The 14,427-nt window shown below is 44.8% G+C and overlaps 1 protein-coding gene across 3 annotated transcripts in view; it reads left to right on the forward strand.

Annotated features, from left to right (window-relative positions):
- LOC308181331 (actin-1-like) overlaps positions 1–14,427 on the forward strand; it is a gene marked incomplete at its 3' end in the record, with an annotated part of 131,929 nt that overhangs the window by 55,321 nt on the left and 62,181 nt on the right. The window contains exons 10-15 of one of the 3 annotated variants that reach the window (XM_080564485.1): positions 1,464–1,541; positions 1,630–1,791; positions 8,437–8,760; positions 9,611–9,737; positions 13,056–13,216; positions 13,869–13,956. Of the gene's footprint in view, positions 1–1,463; positions 1,542–1,629; positions 1,792–8,436; positions 8,761–8,784; positions 9,150–9,610; positions 9,738–11,098; positions 11,676–13,055; positions 13,217–13,868; positions 13,957–14,427 lie in introns of those variants that run through there. The other 2 variants (XM_080564486.1, XM_080564488.1) reach the window with 2 other exon arrangements.

The raw sequence follows: 14,427 nt of genomic DNA on the forward strand, positions 1-14,427 counted from the left end.
TACCGCTCTGATGACAGCTGCAGTGGTTCTTAATTACGGATCACAAAACATGTGGAGAATCGGTAGAGTTTTTAAAGGAAAACTCACTATGGATGGTGTTATCTCCTGTTTTGGGATCTGCCTTTAACTGATTAGCAGCTAATTCAAGCTGGCATCTCTCTGTGAGATGGTACCTGGCCTTTTCTGCTTGGGTGGCTCAATTTAAAAGTTGGCAGAATACCCAGAACAGCATCAGACCTAATTTAGTATAAAATTATTCAACTTAAAATAAACAGAATAAAATAAAATAAATCCTATGGTATTAGAGTTCTCTTGGCTGGATTGTTTAATGCCTAGCAAAGATTTATGGCCTGCTGTTGCTAGAGCGTCAGAAGGACTGTACAGCGCACAAGTACCCTGCAAGCCCTTTACCAGGGGTCTCCTCGCCCCCGGTGTCATAGGCATGTGAAAATTTGGAGACCCCCCCAGAATGAGATGCTGAAGGGGAAGGATGCTGTGGGAGAGCAAGAGGGTGCTCAGTGGCACCGGTGAGGCAGAACAAAGGCAGGGAGGTGCTGCCATGCATTCCAAAGCCACTCCAAGGAGGTCTCTCTTTTTTGATGTATCTGCTAAGCACATTGAACCAGTTTGCACGCGCAGGCCCAGAACACAATTCTTCTCGTGGTAAATGAGTATGTCAGCCGTTTCACCCCCTTACTGGTGTTTAAAATTTTTGCAGCAATAACGGAGAATTTGAAAGGACATCAGAGGTGGATTTACGGGACTCCTGGGAAATCAACTGTTTCCTGTTTCAACAGCTTCTTCATCATAACTTGCTTTCTCAGTCACTGAATGATGTTCTATTAATCTTGGTGTGCAATGATTACTATTAAATGCAGAGCTGGATTGAACCTCAATTTGTGAAATAACCTTTTCTGTGTCTTCTGTGAGTCCAGCATAGTAAACTTTGGGTAGAGGTCTACTGACCAAGTGGATAATTGTGTTCCAATGCATCCTGTGAATAATGCAGATAAAAAAACCTGGAGTGAATAATTCATTTTGCCTCCACTCATTTTGAATTAGTCTATTCATGTATGTATCCTTTCCAGTCTGCCTGTCTCTATGCATGCATGTATTTACATAGCAATGTTGTAATTCTCAGGTACTTAAATATCAAAGCAATATAACTACTACTCTTTGCATATGTTCCTGACTATGCTGTGTGATTGCATATGTATAAGTCAGCATTGTATATTGTACCATAAAATTCAGGACTTGATTTTAAGATGAAACATGACACATCATTTCTGCTGCTGTGACGGCTATCTAAAATTAATATTAAAATCTTTCAAATGTGGGCAAATCATTTTGGCCTGGCTATAAATTACAGAACGCATATTTTGGGCTGCGTTCAGATGCAATGCTGTATGTTACCAAAGATCAGATCACATGCTCACAATTTTACCTTGCTTTTACCTTGCCAGCAACTTCTGGATCCTAGGTCACGCACAGCCTGTGAGCAGGAGGAAGCACTTGCCTTTGGGGATGGCGTTCCTTGAGGGGTAAGGACAGCAATGAAATTGTCTGTGCATCACGGGCACCTGCCTGCAGCTCAGGAGCCTTCATCTGAAAAGCTGATTTCCTGATTAGGTCGGGTTTGTCAGAAAAGTTTCAAGAAGCATCTGAAATCTTCATGGACAGCTGAGCAGCCCGTGGCTCTGGTCTGTGGCAGTGTATCAGCCGTGTCTGAGAGCTGTCACTGCCCCGTGGTGGATTTGTTGGCCCACTCGATGCACAGCTCCGGAGGACAAGGTACTGGGAATGTTCCCGAGGGAATGGGCTGTGTGTTCTCCTGCCTTGGGCAGCCAACAAGTTGTGAGCACGCAGCTCCTAATCGGGGCTGGCAGGGCAGGTGGTTTATCTGTGCCTGAGAGGTCCTGCTCTGCAGAGAGGCAGACGCTCGTTTTGACTCCTTGTTGTGGGCTTCTCAGTTTCCAGTCCATTACAGGTGACACAGCCGATAAGGAGCCTGTCTGTCAGTGCCGTCCCTAGAGGGGCGAATCTTCATCCCTTCCTGTACTCAAAGCAGAGCCGCCTGCTCACGCTTTTTTGGATCATGCTGGGCACTAGGTGGGGGCTGCCCTGCTGGAAGCCAGGTCACAGCATCCCAGCCCTGCCAGGCCCTGTCCCACACAGCCCGCACAGCACTTCACGGGCCACAGCAGCTCCAGAGCAAACCTCCTCCCCAGTGGGGATGGCAGTGCATAAAACGAATGCACTGCCATTTTCCGAGGGGGTCAGAAGAGGAAAGACTTGCAAACCTGTTCTGTGAACAGCTCCAACCCCCTGCTTGGGATCTAGGTTTCGTTGGTAGTGAATAAGCATGCTGTTCATTACTCTGAGCCTTACCTTTTTTCCTTTGAGCTGACCTCAATTCTAACTCAGCTTATTACAGTTTTGTGTCTGATATTTCAAAAATTATTTTCCTAGGGTTAATCCCTAACCCATGGCAATACCATTAGGAAAGTTATCTGGCAGACTGACTTGAAATAGTTACCATTTAGAGCAAGCAGTCTTCTCAATTCATAGAAATCTTTATTTATTATTCACGGATTGGAGAAACTGGAGCAGCATTTCTACAGAGCAAAGCATTGCTCCGCTCTAGTTTTGTCTGACAGACCTGTGCTAATTACTCTGTGTGGTTTTGATAGAGAGCCAAGAATGGGTTGTAGAAAAATGTGTATCACTAAAACTTAGGTCCCCAAAGTCAAAAGTAAAACAAACAGTGAGAGATCATTATCTGAAGCAGACCCTTACTAGCTGTGTACAGAAAAAAGTCATTCCCATGTTTTGTTTTCCTTTTTTTTTTTTTTTTTTCTCCTTTAGACCAAGTAGTATTCGTGTCTGTATCTGGAAATGTCTTGAGTTTGTACAGTTAGGGCAGACAGTACATTTATTCTGCTTTATCCCTTTTTCCTTCACTTTGAAAGGCTATAGCTGGCTCTGGGGTGGACTCTTTGTGTGGCCTTCAGTGAGTCACTTAACCTTCCTGTGCATCAGTTTACTCATTTGTAAAAGGAGTATTATAATAATAGGCACCCCTCGGGGGCTCTTCCAGATTTAAATAATTAATGTTGGTAAAGCAGTTTGTGAGTCTCAGATTAAAGGTGCTAAATAAAGGCAATATATAAGTATTTTTTACTCCAGCTCCTTATAGAAAGAGCAAAGCAATAGCCTGATAACTCTTGGATTTAAAGCTGGGAATTAATGTTACAGTGCTCAGAGTATATTTTGATTTCTGTGGTCCTGATTCAGCAGCGCTCTTAAGTCCATCCTTAATTTCGGAAAGGTCTGTTAATTTCCAGAGGCACGGATCCCAATCTGGAAAGCTTTGTTGAACCAGTTCCTGGTGACAGACGAGAAGGATCAGCTGTGCACGTATGTGCATGCATGTGTCAGTGTGTGTTTATCCTTTCGCATTTATGACCTCAGTAAGAACATCACTGCAACAAGAATATAATCAGCAAGCCTCATAAAGGTTGCAAAATTCATCCGGGATGCAAATCAATAAATGTAACAGGAGAGAAACTACAAGCTGTGCATTTCCACGGAGGCGCAGATTTTGTGGGATGGATAGACGCTGCTGAGCATGACCTAATGCCGCAGGAAAAAAAAGCAACCACAGACCTCAGCATCTAAACAGTATGAATATTGAACCAGAGGTCCTTGAGTAATTGTCCTTTCTTCACTCTAGGGGTGAAAAGGGTACATTAGACATTCACTAGCAGCAAATGGCACCTGACATCTCTTTAAGTGAAAGTCAGCTTGGAATTTTTTTTAATGGCCAAGCATAAATCTTTTAAATTATAAATCAATAAATAGTTAATTCAATAATAGGAATCTTTTAAATATTTAATGAGTCATATGCAGAATGGCTCTATAACTGGATGTTGATGGAACTGTGTCAGAGGAATTTGAATCAAACTTTTCTAAACTCCCCATATTAAAATAGTTATCGATTCAAACATAAACTATGAGGACTGTTGCAAAAGTAAGGGGGGGGGTGGAGGGGCTTAGCATACATTTTCTCATCCAAGAAAGTGTAGGACTAGCAGTTTATTTTTAATGATGTATTCTTGAGCTTTTCAGGTTGTATTAATGTTCCCAGAACAAAAATGAGTAAGAACCTATGCAGACGAGATTTTGTGTGTGTGCATATTCATTAAAATCTTGTTTTAGTGGCAGCTGTGCTCTTAAATAAAAGCTGTGGCAGTCTGCCTCTCATTAAGGGATTCTGCTAACTAGCAATGGCATTGGTATCCTGAACTACCTCCATCTGAAACTGCCCCAAAGTTTAATTTATTTACTAGAGTTTCAAGTGGAAGACAGTGGAAGCTGTACCCACAAATGCTAGAGCTCAGCTTGTTCCTGCACAATTTTCTCTGGGGAGATCAGTAGGCAGTGTTCACTCTCATTAACTCCGTGCTGCTCTAAGTCAACAACAGTGTTTCTAATTTCCCTGAACTGGAGGAATCTCCTGCTCAATCCGCAGACTACGTTCAGTGCACTGTTATTTCATAGCAGATACGGCATCTTCAACTAAACTGTAACCTAGCTCTCATGGTCGCAGTAAGTCCTCTAAACCAGTATAATCAGAGCCAGAGTTGCTGCCTCCTCAGCTGGCCCAGTTGTTGGTCTGGCAGGCCAAACATCAGCGTTCCTTCAGCATTTATTTCAGCATTGGTGCTAGGCACTCTTGGCAGCCTTGGTTTGAGTATCCCTGAGTAGTCGTTGACCGTATCTCCAGTTAAAAGGGTGGAAAGGATGGTGCTGAGAGCAGGATGAAGGTGTAGCTTCGGCGGGGGAAACACAGGCAAACAGGCAAGAAAGGTGCAGAGGCAGGAGAAGGACTGGCCAACAAGCTGAGGTTCTTTCAGAGTTGCTCCGTGACTGGTAGGTTTGCTTTGGGTAAGCTTATGTGCATTCAGTGCCACACATTTCAGAAACACGTCCTGGCATTTGAGGAACAAAAAAGGCTTTTATGCAAGGCTTGTTCACCATTTTAAAAGCTTCCGGCTTTTAAGCCACTCAGCAAAAATAAATGGTGTCTTTACATTCCTTTAACAAAGATAGCAACAAAGGTGTTTGATGTTGCCTCCTGAAACAATGAAACACGGTATCAGAAATGCCTTCTCGTCACACCTTATCGTACCCATTTTGCAGATGGCTAAATATGTTTGTATTCCGAGGGGACAAAACTTGACTGTACAGAATTCATCCTACTGCCTCTGAGGGGCATCCAGCCCTGATGCGGGCCCTGCCGTTTGCTCTACGCATGCATCTGTAATCAGATGGAGTTGGTTCAGTATTTGTAGCAAATCCGAGTTTCATTTGTATTCTGCACACCTCTTCTCCCCCTCTCCCTGTATGTACATCCAGAAAAGCTGCCTGCATATCCTTGTTTGGTTTTTGTTGTTTTGTTTTGTTGTTGTTGTTTTCCCCCAGGATGACAGATACTGTAACAATGACAGTAGATTAATATCTCCTTAATCAGCCAAATGAACATGACACACAAGGGTGACAGTTCAATTTGGTGCTAACAGATTGCGCCTATCAGAGCCCTTCCATTCCAACGGATGTTTATTTCTGGCAGAGATCATATGGTTCTGGGAGGACCCCAGCTCCCACCAGCTCATAGACACCCATTAAATACATCAAGTACCACATAGGTGTTACTCACCCGCCTGTCAGGACACTAGCTGCTTGGGAAATTAAATGAGCCTTGACACATGCAACGGAGAAACACTGTCACTTAGCCGGGCGAAGCGGCAGCATGTATTATTGACTACCCGCTGCTGCAGGTCCCTCTCTTTATTGCTTGCTATTTTTTGTTTGCTTGTGGACTGTTCGCTGCTGAAACATGGATCAGACACCGAGTCTGTCTCCTGGGGAGATGCGTAACGAAATGTAATGGGGAGGAAATGCAGACGGGGCAGTGGTTTAGGTAGAAGTGATATATTAAATCTTAGTCCCAGAACCGGCGGTGCTCAGAGTTTGTTTGCAGGTGGGATTTCAGGAGGATCTGGTTTCTAATTCTGAAATTCAATCCGCAGGCTCTAATTCAAATCTTTCTTTTCCTGCTTCCTGTGGCATTTCAGATGAAGTAGCCCCAGATACTGTACAAAGGAGCTGCAAGTCCTTCCGAAGGGCTGTCCCTGCTCCTGCCCTCGGCTTGGCCACGGTCCCTTCTCTCTTGTGCAGGCTTGTAACACAACACCTAAGCCTAGGAGGGCACCGCCATCAAGAAATCGAAGTAAAGCTTGGAATTTGTCAGGCTGCACTGTGGTGTGACCGTAGTATCAGTGCTTGCAGCCCCAGCCCCAGCTGCCTGCCCAGCACCGTGCTTATTGTCGGCTGGGGCACCGGGGTGGCACGCTGCGTGCCAAGGCCTGGCATTGCTGCTGCTGTGTAAATCTGTCCTCAGCACTTACAGGTCCGATTCTGCAGCCCTCGCTGCTCCCCACGGGGCTGTAATTGAACGGGAGAGTTTTCATTTGCTGGATGAACCCCAGTTATTTATTTTCACAGTGACTCACACCAGCCATCTGCCTGTTTTTGTTTAGACACCCTTGCAATGCCCTTCCCATATACGTGAAACAGCTAAATTTTGTGGAGTCCCACCCAAAAACAAATCGCATTTGTAGACCTCTGCAAACCTCATCCACATACAGGAACTGCTCCAGAGCTTAGCGGCAGGCTCATTTCATTACCTTCTGGTTTTCTTATGGAACTTGGTTGCACAACTCCCAGCAGTTTGCTTCAGAGAAGACAAGAGCCATCTTTATTTTTGAAAGATAAAATGCAAGTGAGTTTCAGCAAAAAGGGTTCCAAGACAAAATTAACAATAAATTACCCAAACAATGACATTAAAAGATATCCATATGATTGTAAGTATGAAGCCAAATCCTTCCAAAGGAAGGTTCTGTCATTTCCCACACTTGTTACAATTGCTGTCATACAAATATGTTTGGTATTTTTATCATTTTTTCCTTCTTATTACAGGTTTTGTCATAAGAATAACTCATCAAGGTTTTATGACTAATAAATTCTCTAAATTACAGTCCAAGGATGCATTACTTTAATTTTTTTCTTCGTATTCCGTATTTTAATTGCCTAGCTATTTCCCACGTGCCTTTTTTAATGACTCATTAGGCTTAAGGGGAAAGAATAGAATTTAGTCCACCTAAGATCTTGCATCAAGTTCTGGGCACCTTAGAAAGGAAGTGATATATGACGGGAGGAAAAATGTGACTTGTATGTCTCAGGAGAAGACTTTGGATTTTGAGTATGAAGGATCCTCAAACCCGACAAAATAAAAATACTCAAGAAAGCCCAAGGCCAGGAATCGATTATTAAAATTATTGGAACAGTTATTCCTAATAAGAAATGCATTCAAGAGGCATTTGTAAAGTATAGATACAGGCATAAGCTTTATGTGTAAGTAGGTCTACTGAGTTCATTGGAGAGTTCTGAAGCCTAAAATTAGGTGAGCCCGTAAGCACGCTGTGAAGCCAGGACAAGCAGAACTAGAGGGGACATTTTTGGTTACACGTCCCTTTAGGGACGGAGTACAGACAAGGGCAAACAGCAGCCCCATAGACGGCGCACCTGCTGGGCCTCTCTTCTGGAATAAAAAGGAAAAAAAGTGTTTTGAGTTTGATGAACCCCTGCCCATTCCAGCACTGCCGCATGCTATCAGAAACACGCTCCAGGATAACCTACCATGGTACCTGTGTAAGCCAAGAAGGCCCCAAAATGCCTCTCCAAATGCAACTGCAGGATCATTTTACCATCCTTCCCGTAAACACCCATGTCTCACACACAGAGCACAAGCCTGGCCTCGATTTTAAACATCAGAGAGATGTGAGCCACAAGGAAAATATTAGCTGCCAATTCCAGCTGCGCTAAGTCTTTTCTTCTAGGTGGTCCTGGAGACCTTGTCTCCTGGATGGACCATGGCTGCTGTGATCCTCCTGCCTGGCTTGCGGGCCATGCCCCGCTGACATGCATGCACACCCCAGCACGCGTGTGCCGAATAAATCGCAACAGCTTCTGCTGACATGTTGGCAGGATGCTGACCTGGGAAACTCGCTCCTTTCTCTACCTTGTTGTTAAATTGGTCCCAGATTTTTATGGGCCATCGCTGGCACGGATTTCTTCTCTGAGCATTTGGGTTTCAATATGAGGTCACTAACAAGCCGCTTTGGGGCAGAGCAAAGCCCTCGGCCTCCCGTTGCGTTTGCCAGGTGGGCACCACGGTGCCACAGCAGCGAGAAGGGCCCAGGGGGGTGAGCCCCTGCCCCACCACTGCCTCTTCCTCCTCATCTTTTCTTCACTGCGAGGGCACTGCCAAGCCCGAGCCCAGGGCGAGGAACGCTTCCTGTTATTGTCTTGCAGGTTTCGGAGGAGGGACACCTGACCTTGGCATTTTCCCAGTGGGACGTTGCTGCCATGGGCTCTCCTGCTCGACCTTTTCCAGCGCCACACAAAGGCCGTGCAGGGAGCTTCAGTCTCCATTGCACTGTACAGCTCAGAGAGGACTTCTCACCTTTGAAATTCACAGAAGTGCTGGCTAACTGCCCCATTTACAACCTGGAAAGGCAGTTGCTTGGCAGAGCAGTGCCTGTATTTTCAATACCAAGCTAACTGGAGCGGGAGAGCGACTGCCAGAGAAGCGGTTCCTGTGCCTGTCAGCACGATGCCCTTCTTCACTGCGCTGAGGTACTCTCTACCTTCTCTGTTCTATTCTGTAAAAGTCATCTGTTAGCGTAAACAATCACGATCATCAACGTTTGAAACTTGCAGATTGAGCCAGTCACAGAGAGCAAACTGAAGGCCCACACGTGATGGCTGCTTCCACGCTCAGCAGCGAGGGGCAGCGTGGGGAGCTCAGCCTGCAGAGCAGCAGGCCTCAGGTGGCGAGGCAGCGAGCACCCGAGACGGAGGGACACACCTGAGTGTAATGCTGGGTAACGAAATGCATTTGAGGAAGTGGGATAGCTGCTAATGGGCAGAGTTAAATCCCCGGCACCGACAGCCAGACGTTGTTTGCTGCATGGCTGTGGCAGGGATTTGGCTGAACTGTGCTGGGCCTCCTGCGAGCACACGAGGTTTGCCCGTGGTGCTGTATGGAGAGGCCATCTCGTGACGTGTGTGGGCCCGAACATGACAGAAGAGCTCAGCTGCTGTGCTCTTGTCCCCCTTAGTTAGGGGCTGGTGGTTTAATTTTGCTTTAGGCAGACCTAAAGAGCGAGATGAAGGCCCATTGACTGCATGCTAACAAAAGCAGGAAAATACAGCTCTACGGTAGCGACTACCACACAAATCTCTCTAGAGGGAGGCAGAGAGCTATTTCTACAGGAAGATTTGATAGTTTATGTGTGCAGCACAATCAGGAGCAACAGAAAAGCACTCTGTCAAGTGTGTTTCAGGTGGCAGCACAGGTTATGCTAGTGGCAAAGTCCTTAAATATTCACCTCCATCATCTGCTCAGCAGGATTTTTCTCTTGCAAAAGCTGCACAGCACTTTTCCTGCAATTGCAGCTCTCTGACCATAGCCCATCTTGTGCAGAACCAGGGGGTGCTTGCAGGGAACCAGCTCTGAACTGGGGGCTGCCTAATCAGGACTGGAAGTCATAACGAAGTAGCCTGGTCCTCGTGGCTGTGCTTCCAGGATGGCAGCTAATTATTTCAGAAATGTAAGTGTTATTCAAATGCACTTCCCAGCATTTTTCCTTCTTCTGCTGACCGCAAGCAGCTTGCTGCGAATGTCTTCTCCTGCATGTTCAGAGGTGTCACCGGGTGTCTACTTGGGTTTCATTCACAAAACCACAGATTTTGAAAATTGCTTTGTGTATTCAATGTGGGATACAATCCTGCCTGAAGCTGATGAAAAAATGTTTGTTAGCTTCAGCCTGGGGTTTCAGAAAGTCTTCTTTTCCACTAAAACAGTTGTTTTTGTTTTCTTTTCTAAATCCTCAAATCCTAAACTCACACAACAATCTAGTCACTAAATTGGTTTTACTTAGTATCCAGATTTTTGACAGCACAACATGGTTTTGTACCTTTTGAAGTCTGTCTTTTTGAAAATTAGACTCAGAGAGCACGCAGCTCACTGCAACACGGCCGTTCCAGATGCCCCATGCCCTGCAAACGCAGCCTCACTTGTGGGTGCTGGAGCAGGTGGAATTGCTCTGGTGCTCTGAGCGAACAGAGCACGGGAAGTCCCGTGTGTGCAAATCCGAAATTCAGTTCACTGCCACGCACAGAAATCTGCCCCTCGCTAGCTGGGAAAAGGCCGTACTAGTACGCTGCGGGTCACACAAAGAAGTTTGCAGAAGCAGTGCCCCAAAGAGGTCTGAATGCAGGCTCAATTAAAGGACTGAAACATCTGTGTGTGTGTTTGCAGGCTGTGTTTTCTCTCTGATAACTCAAGTCATAATGTACATAAACTGCTTAAAACCGATTTCGTCACAGTTAAAATTGAATATGACGGTTACTCTAGAAAATATGGCCTATTTCCTTTTACTAGTTAGCTTTTAAAGGTGTTTTACAATTCAAATGAGCCATGCAATTAAAGGTGACATTGCCAAAACTGGACAGACTAAAATTAGACATTCCTGCTGTGTGTTAGAGCTTGGCCCACATTTAGCTCACGCTGTCTTTGGGCTGTACCTGTCTGCTCCAATCTTATGAGTCAACAGGATACTGAAATGTTCCAGAATCCTGCTCTTTGTGTTTCTCTGTTCTTTCTGTCTTCTAGCATTATGCTGTCCTTCCTTCCCTTTATCGCATTTAATGCTCAAAACCACACTCATGGGCACACACTCGTGCACATACATGCACTCAGAGCAACATTTTAGCATGTTTGCATAGAGGACTAGGAAGCACTTCATTATTATTACACTTACCGACTTGACCACTATAAACCCATAATTAGAAACAATCCCTGAGTTTACAATCCTAATAGCAGGCAGCGGGGTGGCAGGCTGTTATCTGTGCTTCTTAGCTAATAAACCGAGGACCAAAGGGGAGCTTCAGCTGTGCTAGGTTCGGGCCACAGTCACTTACATGTGCTTTGATCTGTGTGGATTCAATGGAATACTTCAGTTACAAGGTTGTCTTGAGAAAGATGATATTCCCACCTGTGGGTGGGAGCCTGGAGCAGCGCAGAGGGTTTGGGGGATTTTGAGGAACACACAGGAGGTCACTGGCAGCAGCAGCAGTACCCAGAGCTCCCGACATCCTTCTAAAAAACCTATGCATTAATTAAATACATAATTATATGGTCCCTAAGTAATCAGTGACATGATTGCCATTAACATTTAACAATGCAAAGCGTTCTGCCACAGTTTGGGAACAATGTGTTAGTGTGGAGACTCCTGAAAATTCCTGTCATCAATAGCTTAAGGCAAATTAGAAAGTCAAGAGTGAGGGATATCTCCCTGAAAATGCCTGTTCTTTGAAAACAGGACGTGGCCACAGAAAAATTCTCCTTCATTTTGGGTGCAGCTCAATGCATTTAATAAAGACCGTCTTCAAGTCAGTGAAGTCTGTAAAGTCACGATTAACCACTCAGATTGGTTTCATATCAGTACAAGTGAACTGCCTGACATGATCATACTCCTTTATATCAGGTAAACAAGGAAAAATAATTATTTTCTTTGTGGGAGAGCAGGTTGGGTTTTAATCTTTATGGTTGTATACTGTGTGTGCACAAATATGTGTAAACTTCAAAATCTGGCACAGAAATTATACTGAAATTCTGTGGGTGTGAATGGCGCTAGGAGCTTGAAGAACATACTATACGTGTATTTTAAGTCACCCAGTATAGCTCCCTGCCAAGACAAGATTATATTCTGCAATACATAAAAGTGTAGTGTTTGCATAGCACCTATAAGGTACTAGGTGCTTTACAATGTGCTGTGGAACTCCCGTGTTATAAAATAGTGTATAAATATGCTAGGAACTAGCTGTATTGCCTATCTTTTTTCCTAAATGCCTTTTGCCGTGTATCATTGGAGCCCTAAAGCCTGTCCCACGGAACATGCCATCTGATTCCAGGAGCAATGAACTTCAAAAAAAAAACGGGAAAAAAAAAAACCAAAAAACCACCACAGTCACTTTTTAATGGCACCAGTTACAAGATCCAGGTCTTTTCACACCGGGCCAGTCATTTGAATCCAGACCAGGTTGGTAGTTATGTCTGCTGAGTGACCTATATGAAAAGAGTTCTTGGTTTCAATCCAGTTCCTAATGGAAAGATGCCCAAGCTGCTGAAACGAGCATCCCATCTGGCCGCGCCGCTAGCAGTGCGAGCACCGGGGCGAGCTGGGAACGTGCCATGGAGCCAGAGCCCGCGCCTCGCCCCCACGGGTGGTCTTCTTGGGTCAGGGCTGAAACACACTGGTGATGGTGACACGGGGTGGCTTGCATTACTCCGTCTGCTGTACAGATACACGGAAAAACTCTTTCTCCGACTGTGTTTCAGTGGCACTGTTCCGACTTGCTTTAGAGGTTATTAGGTTCTTGCTGCAGAGTGAACACTTGAAAAACTTAAGGACCGCTCTCTGATGCCAGATTTGGCTCCAACCGTACAGGGCTTTTCTGTACAAGTAATTTCTGGAGTGAATGAGATAATTGTGGACTGCTACAGCAGTGCCAATATAACAGAAAGCAGAGTGCACATAACTTGGATTGAAGGTGATTTACCACTGGAGCCACCTCCTGAGCGACATGGTGGATCTCCATCTCTTGCAGCCTTTAGATCAAAACTGATGTTCCAGAAGAGATGCCACAACCCAGACAGTTGTTACGGGTTTGATGGAGATATTTCTGCATGATGCATGACGTTCTTTGGTTTGTACTGTTCAAGAGGTCATCCTGAGTCATATTTTTGAGCTGGCCTTAAAATATGTGAATGTGGTGGCTGCTGCAGAAAGATTGACATGTGGCAATATTTACCCCAGAGATTTTATTGTCAGCACTAAAATGCCTTTCTGTTAATCCTTTAATAGCTGTCGGCTTCATATCTGAACTCGGAGCTCTCTCAAAGTCTGGGGTCAGCACATGCTCGCGCTCTCCAAGCCCCTCCAGCAGCCGTGGCAGCGCGGACCCTGACACGACAAGCCAAGAGCTCCCGCAGCATCTCCCCCCACCTCTGCCATCGTGTCAGCAGGTACAAATATATTCCCTGGCAGAAAGACACATAAATCCCAACTGTCAAGAAACAAAGCAGTTTTTAAACTTTAACGAGCAGACTAATGGAAATAAAATACAAAGAAAAAGAAAAAAAAGGAGACTAAAATGTTTTTTTTTATTTTAGTATTCTGCAGGAAAAAGTGTGTACACTAAATAATAAATAAGCCACGCAATGTTTTTACAGCTTCTTTCATATGCGTGAATATTTAAAACATGCAAAAATGTGGAATAGGCATTTACTGAGGACAAAAGAAGAGAACTTATTTTATGTAGAGAGAGCAAGATGGGGAAAGCAGAGAGATGCATGTTTAATGGATTGGTGCTCGCAGAAGGGAGGTATTTCCAAGTGTATTTGTAGACAAACCAAGCTGGCAAGTTAGCTTGGGGAAGACGTATTACAGCAGAATTGGGATTTTGTTGTGAGGGTGCTCGTTAGTGCAAACAGTGCCTGCTGGCTGGTGGCAGCCCTGCGGCCGGGTCCTCCAGCTACTCTGGAAGTCCTCAGCCCTGGTTTCTGATACCTGAGAGCTCCTTGTATGTAGCCAGCAAAAGATACACGACTTCTTTTCATACCTTTGTTATAATTGAAGCCAGAAGGGCCTCATTGCTGTGATCCTTGTGTTTTGTAGGAGGGAGAAGGAGAGCAGAGATGCAGGTACGGCCGCCTTGCCTAACGCAGACCAGAGAGGAGGAATATTTCCTTCATCTTTGTAACAGGTACTGTGTGAAGGGCAATTGCAGCTGAGGAAAGAAAAGAATATTTTCACAGTAGTAAGGAGAGAGACAGCCTGGAGAAGCGTGGCACGTGAGGCTATCAAGGGCTTTCTCCATGGCTAGCTGGGCCATGCCTTTGTGTTTGGAAGTCGCTGAAACCAAAGAAAGAAAGGCCTGTTGCCATGACTGGCAGGGTCTCATTATTCACTATTCCATGGCTTATGGTTTAATGCTTGTTTAACTGGATTTTTTTTTTTCCCTGACTTTTGATTTCTTTTTGCCAACTTTATATTTTAATACATGTTTTTATGGAAATATTTATAGTGCACATGTTGCATATAAAACACCATCATAAAGCTTTTTTCCTTCAGCCCTGTTGAAATAAATGATGTTATTATTATAATAATTTCATAGGGTTATATCTGTTCGGTAATGAAAAAGACCTGTGGCTGCTTGAACCATCAACCCAGGCAG

Source organism: Anser brachyrhynchus, assembly GCF_964034855.1.
Source record: "Anser brachyrhynchus genome assembly, chromosome: 21".
In the NCBI taxonomy this organism is placed as follows: Eukaryota; Metazoa; Chordata; class Aves; order Anseriformes; family Anatidae; genus Anser; species Anser brachyrhynchus.